This window comes from Bombus pyrosoma, linkage group LG3 (genome assembly GCF_014825855.1).
Source record: "Bombus pyrosoma isolate SC7728 linkage group LG3, ASM1482585v1, whole genome shotgun sequence".
In the NCBI taxonomy this organism is placed as follows: domain Eukaryota; kingdom Metazoa; phylum Arthropoda; class Insecta; order Hymenoptera; family Apidae; genus Bombus; species Bombus pyrosoma.
The window spans coordinates 5,881,251-5,895,035 of record NC_057772.1 but is presented as its reverse complement, the minus strand read 5'-3'; the positions used below and the strand labels follow the sequence as shown (position 1 = coordinate 5,895,035).

The 13,785-nt window shown below is 38.9% G+C and overlaps 1 protein-coding gene across 7 annotated transcripts in view; it reads left to right on the top strand.

Moving 5' to 3' along the window:
• LOC122577958 (TWiK family of potassium channels protein 18-like) overlaps nucleotides 1–13,785 on the top strand; it is a 361,683-nt gene that overhangs the window by 43,794 nt on the left and 304,104 nt on the right. For all 7 annotated transcript variants that reach the window (XR_006320448.1, XR_006320447.1, XR_006320449.1 and 4 more), the window contains exon 2: nucleotides 2,932–2,986. The gene's annotated coding sequence lies outside the window, so the exon portion shown is untranslated. The remainder of the gene's footprint in view (nucleotides 1–2,931; nucleotides 2,987–13,785) is intronic.

Genomic DNA, 13,785 nt, shown 5'->3' with positions numbered 1-13,785 from the left:
TTTACCCCTCAGTTTCTAATTTCTATCATTTTGTATGACACTTTATTCGATATCGAAGAGAGATCGAGCCTGATAAATTATACTCGTAATTTACTATTATTATCAGTCACGTTCGTAATTCTTAATTTGTGGAAACCGAAGTTGGACGTTATCGTTCTTTCGAAGAACATCTTTGTCTTTCGATCGTTGGAAACAGTCGTAAGCGTGTTTCTTGTCGCGATACCGACGTTACCGTAAGTGTACTCGAACAGACGGATATAAAGTCGAAACAATTGCTTTTTACGATGAGTACGTTGCTGGAATATCGGCAGCGAACGAGCTTGTTGTCCCCCATAATGTTCCGGTATCTGTTTCAGCTTCATTATCCATTCGTTTTTAAAGCGGCCGAGTACTTTTCCACTCTCTGTTTACCGAATGTTCTCCATCCATTTATGACGTCACGTGCCTATGATTAATTTAACGACACAGTTTCGACGACGTTTTGCGAATTCTAAACGCTCGAGTATTGTAAGATCGCCTTATTGTTTTTTCCGGTTGGTAATAGCATTAGGTTTGTGATAGGTGAAGATGAACGAACCGAGGAAAACATTTAACGAGTATCATCAACTCGAATATCGGTACTTGCGATGCTAGAGCCGGATAACAAAGCGAAGATTAATTTAATGGAGAAGACGAGTATAGTGGACGAATCTTTTTAAGATGAAATTTATAAGCGCGCGGTGTTACGATAGAGACTTTGTGTTAGATTTCAACTTATCAAGTTCCCTATGTAATATTTCGCAACATGATACACGTGTAATATACGATCGGAATTATATGACACTTGATGAATAATTGTTATAAATTGCTTATATTTTATCGGATATTTTGTCAAAAGATATTTAAAGATAAACCGGTATTATATTTCGTAGCGTCAATAATAATACTTTGTTACGAAAGAATAAAACAATATTCGCCGGAAAATTAACGCTCTGGTAGCGCCATTCTTTCTTATGGGGTAATTAACAAGTGTGAAAGCCCCGTTAAAAAACTTCATCGGAGAACTTTCCACCGCTTGTTTCCCCGGATCGTTCCTTCTCCTTTTGTAACTTTTTGCTCCCCGTTGTTGCTAATGAATCCAGCCGAAAACCCTCTCCGCGTTGGCGATAACATCCGAGCGTCCGTCTTACGGTTTTCGGCGAAATCGTTTTCATTTAACAGCGCGAATATCTACAGTGTGAATCGTAGTACGGAGGAAGAAAAGGGGGAGATTATTTTAATCCTGGTTATAAAACGTATAAAAGGGGAAGGATCGAATTCGAATGGCTTAAAAGGCGACTTTATAGGTGGGAACCACGGTAAGCAAACTAAAGGAAAGATAAGCAGTTAATCCATTACCGGTTAATTGAAGTGAATGTGAAGTATCTCCAGTTCGCCTCCGCCGGTTCGTCGCAGAATCCGCGAAGGTAGCAGGCCCAGGGAGCCAGAGTTAATTTATAAAACAAAGAGTAACTATAATTATTATCGTAGTGCCGGACGAGAAAGGGCTGAGGTGAAATTGTGGCCAGAGGTGGGGCACGATGGTAAAATGGTAGGAGGTCGTGGTGCTCTCTGCCAATTAAAACTTACGAACTCGAGCCAGTTTCTAGCTATCTCCGTTGCTCGTCGTTTTCACCCCTCCGTGTTCCCTCTCTCCGTCGCTTCTCTTTCTCGTTTTCTAATCGGTTTTCGAGACTTGCGCCAGGATCTAGCGCCCGGCCTATCGATGTCTCGTTATAGTAGTTTAACTTTAATTGCGCCCTTCCACCGTTCGATGCTGCCTCACAACCGGATGCTGCTTCCAATGTACACTTCCGTCGCCCGGGGTACGGCAACGCTTTATGAGGGCTGATGTCGAACGTTAAGCTGATTGGAGTTTCCGCATAAAAATCTGACTGTCGAGTGAATCACGTTGCAGTTAGGATACTATGCAGCTTGTTTATTATCCAACTCTAATAACGAGTTTCAAGCTAAACCCCAACTAAAATGTTTGCCGAAGTTTTAATGGAACTCTCGTTTGATCGATGTGTTTGACAGAAATCGAGGATATACTTTCTTCTGTTGAATCTCGGTTCATCTAACTTTTGGAATTCCATGTACAGTAGAGCCTTGTACAGATGCTTTCTCGCTATCGTTATACACGTAATACGTGTCGTTATACGTATAAATAATAATTTCTAGTTTAATCGATGCGGCGAAAGAATGGAGGTTTAATGGAGGATGAACTGTTTACACCGCGGTCACCGAACGCTGAAATAGTGGACGTTGCAGCGTCCATCGAAGCGTAACATTGTAATGCATACTAGCAGTCATACAAGCTACGTCCGTCAAATTTGACGTTCGTTGTAGCGGCGATAACAAACGACAAACGTTCGACGTTTGTCGACCTATCTGCACGGACCTTGTTGCATTTTACCTATTTTTACGGATTTAGCCGCGCGAACGGTAAATTCATATTCATCCTCAGGAAACTTTGATGCTACATGGCGCGCTATTTTTTTGAGCTATATAGACGATACATCATAGTACAATTTTATTCGCAATGAATGCTACTTTTTCAATGATAGTTTATCACATAGTAGTTTATCTTTGGCAGATTAATTGAAACATATTTCGTGGATAAATGCAGGCAAAACTGATGGACCGTCGCGAGTTATCCAACGTTATTTCGCATATGTTCAAAATTTAGCTGAAATTGGAAACAAGTTTGGTGAATTTTCAAGTTTATAAAGTTATAAGAGATCCAAAATTCTAAGTTCTAAGAAGTTCGAACAGCTTCGAAGATTAAAACTGCGCGGGTCAGAAAGTTCGCCAAAGTTGAAAACCTATTTGATTACACGAGCTAATCAAGAATGATCTTTACGCGAATATTTTAGCGATTTCTATCTAATCTCTTTGTGTTTTGTGTTACAGAACGTACTGACGAGCAGAATGAGACTCCAAGCTGCGATAATTTTTAACGAAAGACGTAAGTATTCAACGTTGAACGTGATGTAACTCAACAACGCGTTTTCGAAGTAATGTTTAGCCTCGATAAAATATTATAAAATATTGTTGAGGATTTTGGATCTTTGAAGCCGAAATAATGTTATGGGAACACAAAATTTACACCTTTAATTAATGTTTGAATAATTATATATTTACTTAATGGACGATCTCTATTATATTTATCGATACATAACTGCACGCGTCTCAGCACTTTCTTCTATACCAGATATTAACCGACTGTCCTTCCAGATGCTTCTAACGACTGAATTGTTTACCTTCATCTGTCTTCGAGACGCCGCGCACACACACACTTCCACCCACACACTGATACTCGCATCAAGTATTCTTACTGCGCGTTTAACCTAGTCCAGCACAGAAAATTATACATATCTCAACAAATATAACCGGTATAATGTAAGTCTAATTTCATTTATCGACATATAATTGTATAATTAAGGATTGTTAATGATTACGATAAGATTTCCTTTAAATGAATGCAGTAAATATCATCCTGTAGAGTAGTGGAAAATAATCGGAAGAAAGTTTAACCGAGAAAGTGCAGACAGGCTACAAGCAAGTTTACGAGAGATGTAGAATAAGCTATCTCCCATAATCCTTCCTTCATTAGTTGGGATCTCTTGATGATTTAAACTTTGCATATTAGAGCGACGCCTTAATAATCTCAATTCCTTGTACCATGTTAATGTGCAAATTTTTCTTTCATAAACTATTACTTCCAGAGACACGATCCAGCGTAGCATATATATACAACAATAGGATATATATATAGTATATATTGGAAAATCGATTTGAACAAGTTATACTATGCTGTTTTACGTAATTATGATGCTCACGAAAGATCTAACCATTGCGGTTCGATTTTACTGTAGTTTTCTAATTAAAAATGTATTTTGCCAAAAATAAGCAAGTGTGGGAACACTTTTGAGCGATACTGTATATTCGCTACCATATGCGACAGAATGTTGGTTGCACTCTCATCTTACAATTAAAAACCCGCCAAAGTGCAATTGCTGTAACTGTATTGTGTCCGCAGATTATCCTCTTAATTGTAGTAGCGTTTCCCGATGTAGGATTAAATTCGATGTTCTAAATGAGATTCACACGCGTTTAAATCATAAAAATCAGTGTGAACATCTTCTTCATTTTCTCAAAGATATTCATCTGTATCACCAGTTATGATATTGCAATATACCGACTTAGTTCTAACTTACACTATATCCCGTTAATCTAACTTCAGATTAGTCGTACTGTATCGTACTCCAATTGTATCGTATAGACGCTATAACTTATGTTTGTAATTTGCCTCGTTCCATTTTACACTTCGTTGTTTTCTATATTCCTATCATGCATTTTGTTAATCGCAGTTGCTAATAACCACGAAGATACGACCTTAAATAAAATTTTATACTTCGTTGTTTTCTATATTCCTATTATGCATTTTGTTAATCGCAGTTGCTAATAACCACGAAGATACGACCTTAAATAAAATAAATGATAATAATAAAGTTGGTGGGTACAGGCAAATGAACGTATAAGGTTTTCATTTTGCCTTTTCCTCGGATCGATTTCAATCGCGTGGCTGTTGGTGATTCCAATACGGAGGAACATCGAGCGTAAATCAAAGACACATCCGGGCCCGATTATATTCGACAGAGGCTCCCTCGATTTCTTCCGACAGCGATGGTTCTGTCCTCGTTCTAGTTTTGTCCCGGGGATCCATCGTCGGCAGGAAGCAATTCGTAGTTTTCCAATCAGAGAACGAGACAGCCGCGCTCATTTTCCGGGGAGTACGCGAGTTGCATTATATCTGGAAACCGGAAGCGGTCGATCAGAGAAGACCGCGGTAGAACTCCCAAGCTGAAGAGAAACCCCGCACGTTTCTCGTTCCCGTTTTCTTTTCCCGCGGGAACGCTATCCGTGATATTATCTCTATTGTTCCTTTAATCGAGAAAATCAAGCTTTTTTCGGCCGGTCGGTATTTCTACGTCAAGCGGTGAATTGGCTCTTTCGTCGATTAATAGTCCTGTACGTTACGAAAGTATGCGTAACTGATTGTTGGAAGGCCGCTTAAGCACGGGTACAGTGATTATTCGATGATTTCTTACGCGTTTATGCGAAATTTAGTGACGCAAAAACAAGATACTGGCTCAAAAATGTATTATCGACACTCTTACTTTCTAACGAAACGCTTTCTCGCGAGGCTCTACGTTTCGTTTTCATAGTATCAAATGCTTGCATTCGTACAAGACGTACTGCACTAAATGATATGAAATTTAACATAGCTGAATGCTATTCGTTAGTATAGTATCATGCTATGATAAGTACAGTGGTGTGACAATACTTTTTGTAGCCAGCGTATAACGTGTAACGATACACGAAATATGCAACGCAGAGCAGCGGTTATAGTTTTTAACAATTAAAACGAGTTTCTGTTTAAGTTCCACTTCTTTGGTTGCGTTCACGAAACTATCAATTTACACAGATGTTGGCAAGTGATTACCATGTTACAACTTAATATCTGTTTCTAAATGTTGGATATCTTTTTAGTTTCGACTTCTGCTACAGCAGCCGTGCTTTATCGATTTTACGCTACAAAAACAATAAGTTAAGCGTTGCGTTATATCGTTGCTGACACTTGACAAAATTCCTTTGGAACTTGAAAAGTTCCGCAGGTAAGAAGAGCTTGGTTTTGCCGTGAATGGACGTGATCTGTACTATAGTTGTGCAAGTTGTATAAATATCAGATATAGTTGTGTGTACACTGTGTTCGATGGTTAAATCGACAAACTTTGACGGAATATTCGAGAGATCGTTGGAAACGAAAGACGTTTTACAAACGATGGATCGGTTCAGCTCCGTTAACGAAATATGGATCGATATGCCGATACTTTGCAGTTATCGAGTTAGGAGATTATATTCTCGTTCTGATTGAGACGAGCTGTTCTTGTTTGCAGTGTTTGCGTTCTATAACGATAAGAGTAAAATATTGACTTAGCTAATGATGTCCTTACGCAAGGCAGCGGTGCTAACATCGTCACCTACTCCACTCGTCCTTTAAGTACTCGCGATGTCGCACCGAGTAGAGTGTGCCGCGCAGTTTGGCATAAGTTCGTCGAGTTTTCCATTCCAGATATACAGCTGTTGCAACTGAAATGAAATTTCAGAGTCTCTCTATATTTGCTTTATAATTTATTTGTATCAAACTAGTTCGATTCTGGACTTTAAACTTTCACGATGGTTAGATGGCGTATTTCTGATTTTTCCAACTTCGATCGTGTTTTTCCTGGTACGTTGAATTTTGTTCTCATGTTCTACGGAACTGTCTTGAAAAGATAGACTGGAACGTTAATAAAAGGCAACATATTAACGAAAATACGATATAAATCAGAGAAATCACAAATATGCTAGTATAATTCTACTTCATAATTTTTTTTATATGCACTTTCAACAAAATAGGCTCAAGATTACGTTTTTTGCACGGACGTGCCAACATTTGATACCGATATTTCTTTTCCATTGTTCAGCAGCCGAAGACGAGAGAATCTTCGCCGTCCTTTTTTGTCGATCGTTCGTTATAGCGATTCAGTCAGCGGAATCGGTTTCCGACTCATTTCAACCGATAAAAAATTCCGAGTGAAAAATCGTAGCCGCCTAAAAAGCTGAGGTATTTGCATTTTGATTTTTTTTATGGCGCGCCTGCAATTTCACGCTCGTGTTTCGGAATAGACTATTCTGTTGTCATATTGCACGTTCAAAAGGTACCAACAATATGCCAATCGTTTCGTATTTCCTTCGAATGATACCGCGTATTCTATCGCCTCTTTTTTTTTCAAATTTCGTTCCTATGTATTTTAGGGAAATTAGAAGATGGTCACTTCACAGTCTGTAGGAATATCACGATACTTTATGACGTGACAATAAATTGGAGAAAGAGACATTTTCGCTTTCCAATCGTTGCACCCTTGCAGTCATGTCATCAGGATAATAGTTCTTAATATTAATAACAAATGAAGTTGAAAGTCTCATTGAACGTAACATTATTTTATCATCTGATGAAACGAAATCTCTGAGAGAAAGTTGTTTTGCTTACAGGGTATCACGTATCTGGTCGTATAATAAAACAAAAACATCTTTTCAGGTCAACTTTTTTTTCAAAAAACACGGAGGTCCGAATGAAAAAATGGTATTCAACGTTATCAATTTGTTCTTTTCACCCAGAATCACCTCTTTTCAGGGATGCACTTGTTACGCGATACCCTTTGCGTATCACTAGGATACCTTGTATTATAAAAGCAAAAACTCCAATTTCTTGTCAAAGTTCTAGAGTATCGTACGAATTCTAAACGACGTTAATAACTTTAAATAAAGCATAGCACGAGCTATTAATTTTGTCATTTCATTAGGAGTTCCTATTTAACTAGAATGATATATTTTCCCTGTTTCCGTTGTGACAGCAGACGAGAAAAATATTCTCTCTAAAAATTCATAAAAAGAAGTATATGCATATATAATATATTTTATATATTACATATATAAAATATATATAAAATCACCAGCAGCCATGCCATCGATCGATTTAATTATTTTCATTGAAATAATTTCAATGCCGATTACCCGATCGGTAAAAGTATTTCTTTGGCGAAAATCGAGCCCCGATAGATTTATCGCGCGTCGCTTTAAATCCAGGATCGCAAATCCCTCTTCGAACGACAATTGATCGAGCCCAGTTTCATCTGCGATAAAACTTTTAGCAATAAAGTTTGCGTCGGTAAGAGGTAGTCCATGAAGCAGGCGATACGAAAGAGTGAAGCGGCTCAAATGAAATTTTATACGTATGTACACGCGGAGGATGGGGCTTTGGTGATAAACGCGTTAGACAGAAGCAATTGGAATCCAAAGTGTTCCATCTGAGTTCTCGTACCGAACGACCATAACCTCGTTTCCGGAGATAATGTGTGGCTTGCCTTCGACTATTCTCGAAATTGTCGTGTATCGTGTTCTGATCCTGGCTCGCAGTGCCTCGAATAACCATTGTCGGCGATCCGCGCTGTTCGCGAAATTTCCTAATACGTGGATCGTGTGGCCCTTTCATCGGTTACGCTCTACAAACGAGTTTTGCTAATAATGGAAAAGTCCAGTCTAGAGGAAATATCGCCGATATATTTTTATTTTTCGACAACGTTATTGGAGCAGCTTATGGAACATAATAGAACGATTTTCTGACGGCATCTACCGTCGTCTCTGCAAAGTGAAAAATGAGATAAATAAGAAGTTTCAGTTGCTTGAAAAAATTACGAACATTCGAACACTCCTGGAAACTTTTCACGTATATATTGTACGTACAAAACATTTGGAAATGTTGGACGAGACACGGATATCGTAATTGTATCGATAAAATTTGAAACGAATCTGACAATGTATATAAAAGTTTCAGGAAATTTTCTGAAAGCATACATTTCGCAAAAATTACCGAAACATTCAAACAGTTAATTATCCGATATATTAATGAGCCACGATATTTAGCGGGGATATCTTCAACGCTGATCGTATGTTTCAAACTACCATTTATTAATGTTGTATACTAATTTTTCACTAAGTACGCGTTTGCGATAAATCGTCTCGTTACTTTTCTATACATTCCCCAATTAGTTTCAAATCTTATCGTTATAATTACGATAGTCGTGTCTCATTACAGTGTTAACAAATTTTTCAAAGAGTTTCGTACAACGCGCTTAACGTGTTTGTACAAATTTTCCGTGATAACTGTTCGAATAGTTTCGTGTGCTATTGTATACCTTGCGAGTGCTTCGTAAAACCTTCTGAAAAGTATTTATTTATAAGACAGCAATCGCTTTTAATTCAATTGGGAAAGTTTGCTTCTTTTTATAAAATCTTTCTTACCAATGTATACGAGTTCGAGCCACATTTGAGTCAAGAGAAACGAAAGGTAGATCGGAGCTACTAAAGGTAGTTGAAGTACTTTCGTCGATTACGAAAATTCCCGGTACAGGTTGCACGAATCGTCGTAGATGTATAGTTTGACTGAAAGTTTCGAATACCGGGCGGGATTAACGAAGAACTTACACGAAAGGTTAATAATTTCACAATAGGGTTCGGCATTCCTTGCCTTGTCCCATAGTTTTGCCTCGTTACCATGCAAATTAATCCGAGCTATCATACCGTTTAGCCTCGTTAGTTGTAGCTCGACGAAAAAAGCATCGTTTACCTTGGAAAATCGGTCACTTAGTTTTTTTACGACGCGTACCATAAACTTCATTACTATCCGAAAAGTTGCTGGCGACATGGCACGTTGCAAATTTCTACGAGTTCGCTTTTAGAAAATACCGATTGGAGAAATTCCTGCTATCGATTATTTCCTCTTCGCGAAAAAGAAGTATTTACAGATACCTAAAAGATTTTCTCAGATTTCATAACTCTCTTAGATGCGCTGAAACTACTTGGAACTTTTCTAAAATCTTCTCAGATTTTCCGATAGGATTCTTGGACGTTCGAGACTACCCTTAAGGGTCTATCAATGTTCCATATTTTGCGTGTATTGGACGAATTCTTGAATCTCAGCGAAACTAAATCATGCTTATTCAGCCTTTCATTTTCTGCGACTCAGTTGTTTAAGACTCGGTTATTTTTTAATTAAAGATGTAGCTGATTCGCAGGCATTTCGTCTTTTCGGTCGAACGAGACTCACAGAAATTGCATTTCTAATTAGCGGTACATACGTAAGTTCTCGTGCCGACATTACGACGTAATGCGTTCAACATTGAGAGGCATTCCTCCATTGCTATTCATACGTGTTTCGACGTCTGCTTAGAAATTAATAAGCATAGCTTCGACTTATTCGAGCGAGACTAAGCAACGGGATAACATGCTGTTGCTACGAGCGTGTAGCAAATATTTCCCTTCATACGTAATTTCTCCTAAAGATGCTTAGTCCGAGGAAATATGCGTATAAATCAAACCTTGACAAATTAAACGATCAGGCAATGGAGATAATATAGGTATCACCAAAGTTCCTTTAAATACATGGCTTGTTTGCAGAAAAATATACAAATGAAATATAACGATTGATGAAGACAAATTTTTAATCGATATTGCTATGAATCTTATTATCTTTTGTATTAAAAACTTTACGTTATATTTACTCATTTCTCTTATCAAATACGAATTCACTTTGTAAAATTGCCTGGTCTTTTTATGCTTCTCATTTCGTAAATGTTTTTTTTTCCCGCCACTGTACACACGGTACTATAGTTCGTTTAGACTTTGTCGATAGCTACTTGCACTATCTATCTACTTATTTCTGTCGCCGTTCGTGGATACGATATAACCGAAATGGAGGAGTTTGTAACGCCGTAAATAATAAAAGTACCATTGGCTGTGGTGATCGTTTGTTATTATGAGTATTTCGACACGTTTTGTAGGCATTCGACTTGGAGCCCCGTTCGAGAATTTATATATCCTGGGTTGGCCGTTTCGCGGACGTAGCTCGATTGTGGCAACATAAGTTACCAGCGGAGAAACTTGGCCAATAAATAATTCTTTGGTAAGGTGTCCGCTACTCGAGCGGAGACGGAGCGGAATACGCGGGGGGTGGCTAGCTGGTTGGCTAGCGAAACGATACGATGGCGAGGGCGTATCGAGAATAAAAAGAGCGGCGGAGGGGAGAGAAATAAGGAAATAAGAAATTCGACGGGAGCGTGGCAACAACAAGGGCAACAACAATAAATAGGACGATGGATTTCGTACGCGATGCCGCGAGTTTCCACGCCGCTTTTATATAAATAACCCGGAGACGAAGGTTCAATGTTGCTCGTAAAACTGAATTATGTTCTCCTTTTCCCTGCCTTTTCCATTTCCTTCGTATTTTCCTCCTGTTACTCAGACTCATCCGTGATTGTTACCCGCTGGGTTTGTGATTATTCTGTGTGTGGCCGAGTAGATGCGAATTACATGTCTCTTTCTTTACGAGAGTGATTTATGGCGTCTTAGAAAATTCTCCTTTCTGAGTAAATGCTGAATCGAACTTTTCACGATATGGAATGTAAATATGTGTATATCGTTTAATCGATCGATCAATATCGATGATATCAACACTTATCCGTAAGGTTTATTGGAAAAATGGGATAGACTTTACTTCGATCAGTATCTTACGCTACGAGATGCATGTAATGCAAATGGAATAACACATCGGCGGTAAAATAATCAGAGAGTAAAATCAGCGAAGAGCATCCAGTTTGTATTAAATATAAGGAGATGTCCCAATACTCTGTACTTGAACATCCGACTTGGAAACTCGAAGGTCTCGTATTCCCCTTGTTAGCCCAATTAGTCGTTGTACAAAGCCCCGTGAATAAAATGTTTTCGCTTGAGAGATAAATGAAGTATGCACATCGCTGCCTTCGGTGCTTCTATGGGTGAAAAGTCTGCCTTTCAAAGCGGCTTTAAGTGAACATTGATAGACATCCATTCATGGACACAGTTTCGCGATAGTGTATTACTCCTATATCGTGTAGCAAGTCTTCGATAAATTTCAGCTTTCGATATACCTTCAAAGTACAAAATATGAATCACAGGAAAGCTGTTCTTCCTCCAATAATGGTGCAGCCATTTTGATGTTTCTATACGCAATTCCGATATATAATACGTACACGATAATCGTAATTGAATATGCACCTCCTTGACGATGTAATGGCTGAACGAGAAAGTATATAAATCGGAGCGAGAGGGCGTTAACGAGACACGTCTTCTTTTAGGATTTCGTTCTTGAATCTCGTCACCGAAATAAACGATCCATTATTCATTGGAAACTGGGATTTTTACGGCATAGTTTATGGAACGTTTGGCTAAAAGAATTTGGATCGCTGGATAAGATTGACTAGAACGAGATAGAAAAAGTAGAATATTCGGGTTGGCGTGACGAATAGACCGTTTCGCATAGACGCGTAGACGAGTTTCGCATCGACTGACACCGGCACGGCGTAATAGATTCCTTTCTCATTCTGTGCTCGTTACGGCATCACGATATCGTCCCTCTTCTTCCGCTTTTCCACAGCGAGATGAGCCGTGCTGTACATCGGTTGGAGTGCAGAATCACCATCGTAAAAACTAGTCGTTCCCTTCAATGCGCATTTGTCAGCTGAAGATGCAGGCAGCATTGTCGAGTTTGCAACGCTCTATTGTTTGCGTACCCTTGTTTCAGAATGAGAAGCTTCATAGAGCGTAGAGACGTTGGCGAACATTACATTTCTGATACGGTAATCTCGTTTCGCGAGCAACTCTCGCGAAACAGCTTCGCGTTCGAGAGGCAAATTATACAATAATCGATGGTATATTATTTAATAACGTTCAAAGAGAAAACAGAACGTTAGCAAACGACTATCTGGCCGTGTAGAAAACGGCAACTCGAAGCGCCAGAGTTTGTTGAAAATCACGATATTGTTACAGACGACGACCAACGATGCGTTAACGCGCACCGTTTCCGTTTTATTTTCGCTTTCAGTCCGTTTGAAGCACAGCACCGGGGTAATATCAGCTAAATTAATCATGTTATAAATTAGGCTGCACAATTTCCTTGTGTAAATGCGTTTCAAAGTAATTTCTTATTCAGCGTGTAGAATTGCGAGAATAACGAAGTCTGAATGTAGTTTCGGAACGAAGCGTTCTAATTGCGCGAGAATAATCGGAATACTTTGTTTCAGTCATTTTAATTTCTGCTTTGCATAAAGGAATATTTTACAGAGAGTATCATACGAATGTAACATCGAACGAGTAACAGATGTAAATTTGTAATTGATTAAATCTAACAATTTGAAACTTCAAACAGAGGCTTAGCCGCGTAAGTTTCCGATTAGAGAAGTCTTTGGCGTCGTAATAAACTCTACGAGCAAATTTCCACACGATCGCGAGAATTTCATCGTGCTATTTACAAGTTTGACGAAGGTCCGCGCGAACTGTCCGCAGATTTTAGCTCGGCGCTGATACAACCGAGAATAAAAGCGAGGAGACGGCATCCAGCTGGATTAATCCGTCGAATTAAAAGGAACCACGTGGCAAGTTCGCGAGGAATTATCTAAACCTCTAATCTGTATTTCGACGAACTTGCCAGTGAAATCGTTGCTACCGTTCATCAGTCTAGTGTAGGACAAACATTTCGAGGTAAAGATGTACAAGAAAGGGAAGGAAAGCTCGTAACAGGAGATTTCCATTTAGAGAGATTTTCACGAAACCTCTGGGGCTGATATCAAACTGTAAGGGCTCACGCGAAATAACACGGTTGGAAAGCGTTTCTTTCCAAATCTAGGATCGTTGTCCGGACAGATTGCGTGAACCTCATCGCCTTTGTGTTAGAGAAATTTCCTACATCGTCTGTCTGCGTAAATAGTTTCGTTAGAGGAAATATTTCGGTTCCCAATATTTTGGCTTTAATAGAAGACAATTGCGAATAGGCACCTAGGTTTATTTGTATTTATAATTTCTATAAAAATGGAACGTTGGATACTCGAATATTTGTGCAAGATAAAAATGTACAAGAATAAAACTAACGGCCGGCAGTGTATTTTATAGCGTCGATGATAATCACCGTTCAAGATATTTAGAAATGTCAATTGTGTCGATTAAATACGATCACAGATTACTAAATCTTCGATAATGCGTCACGTAACAACCTAGTGGACTATCTCGTCGTGATTAATTCGCCATAATTCGCGTATAAACCGCGTATTAAACGAGACTACGGATGTG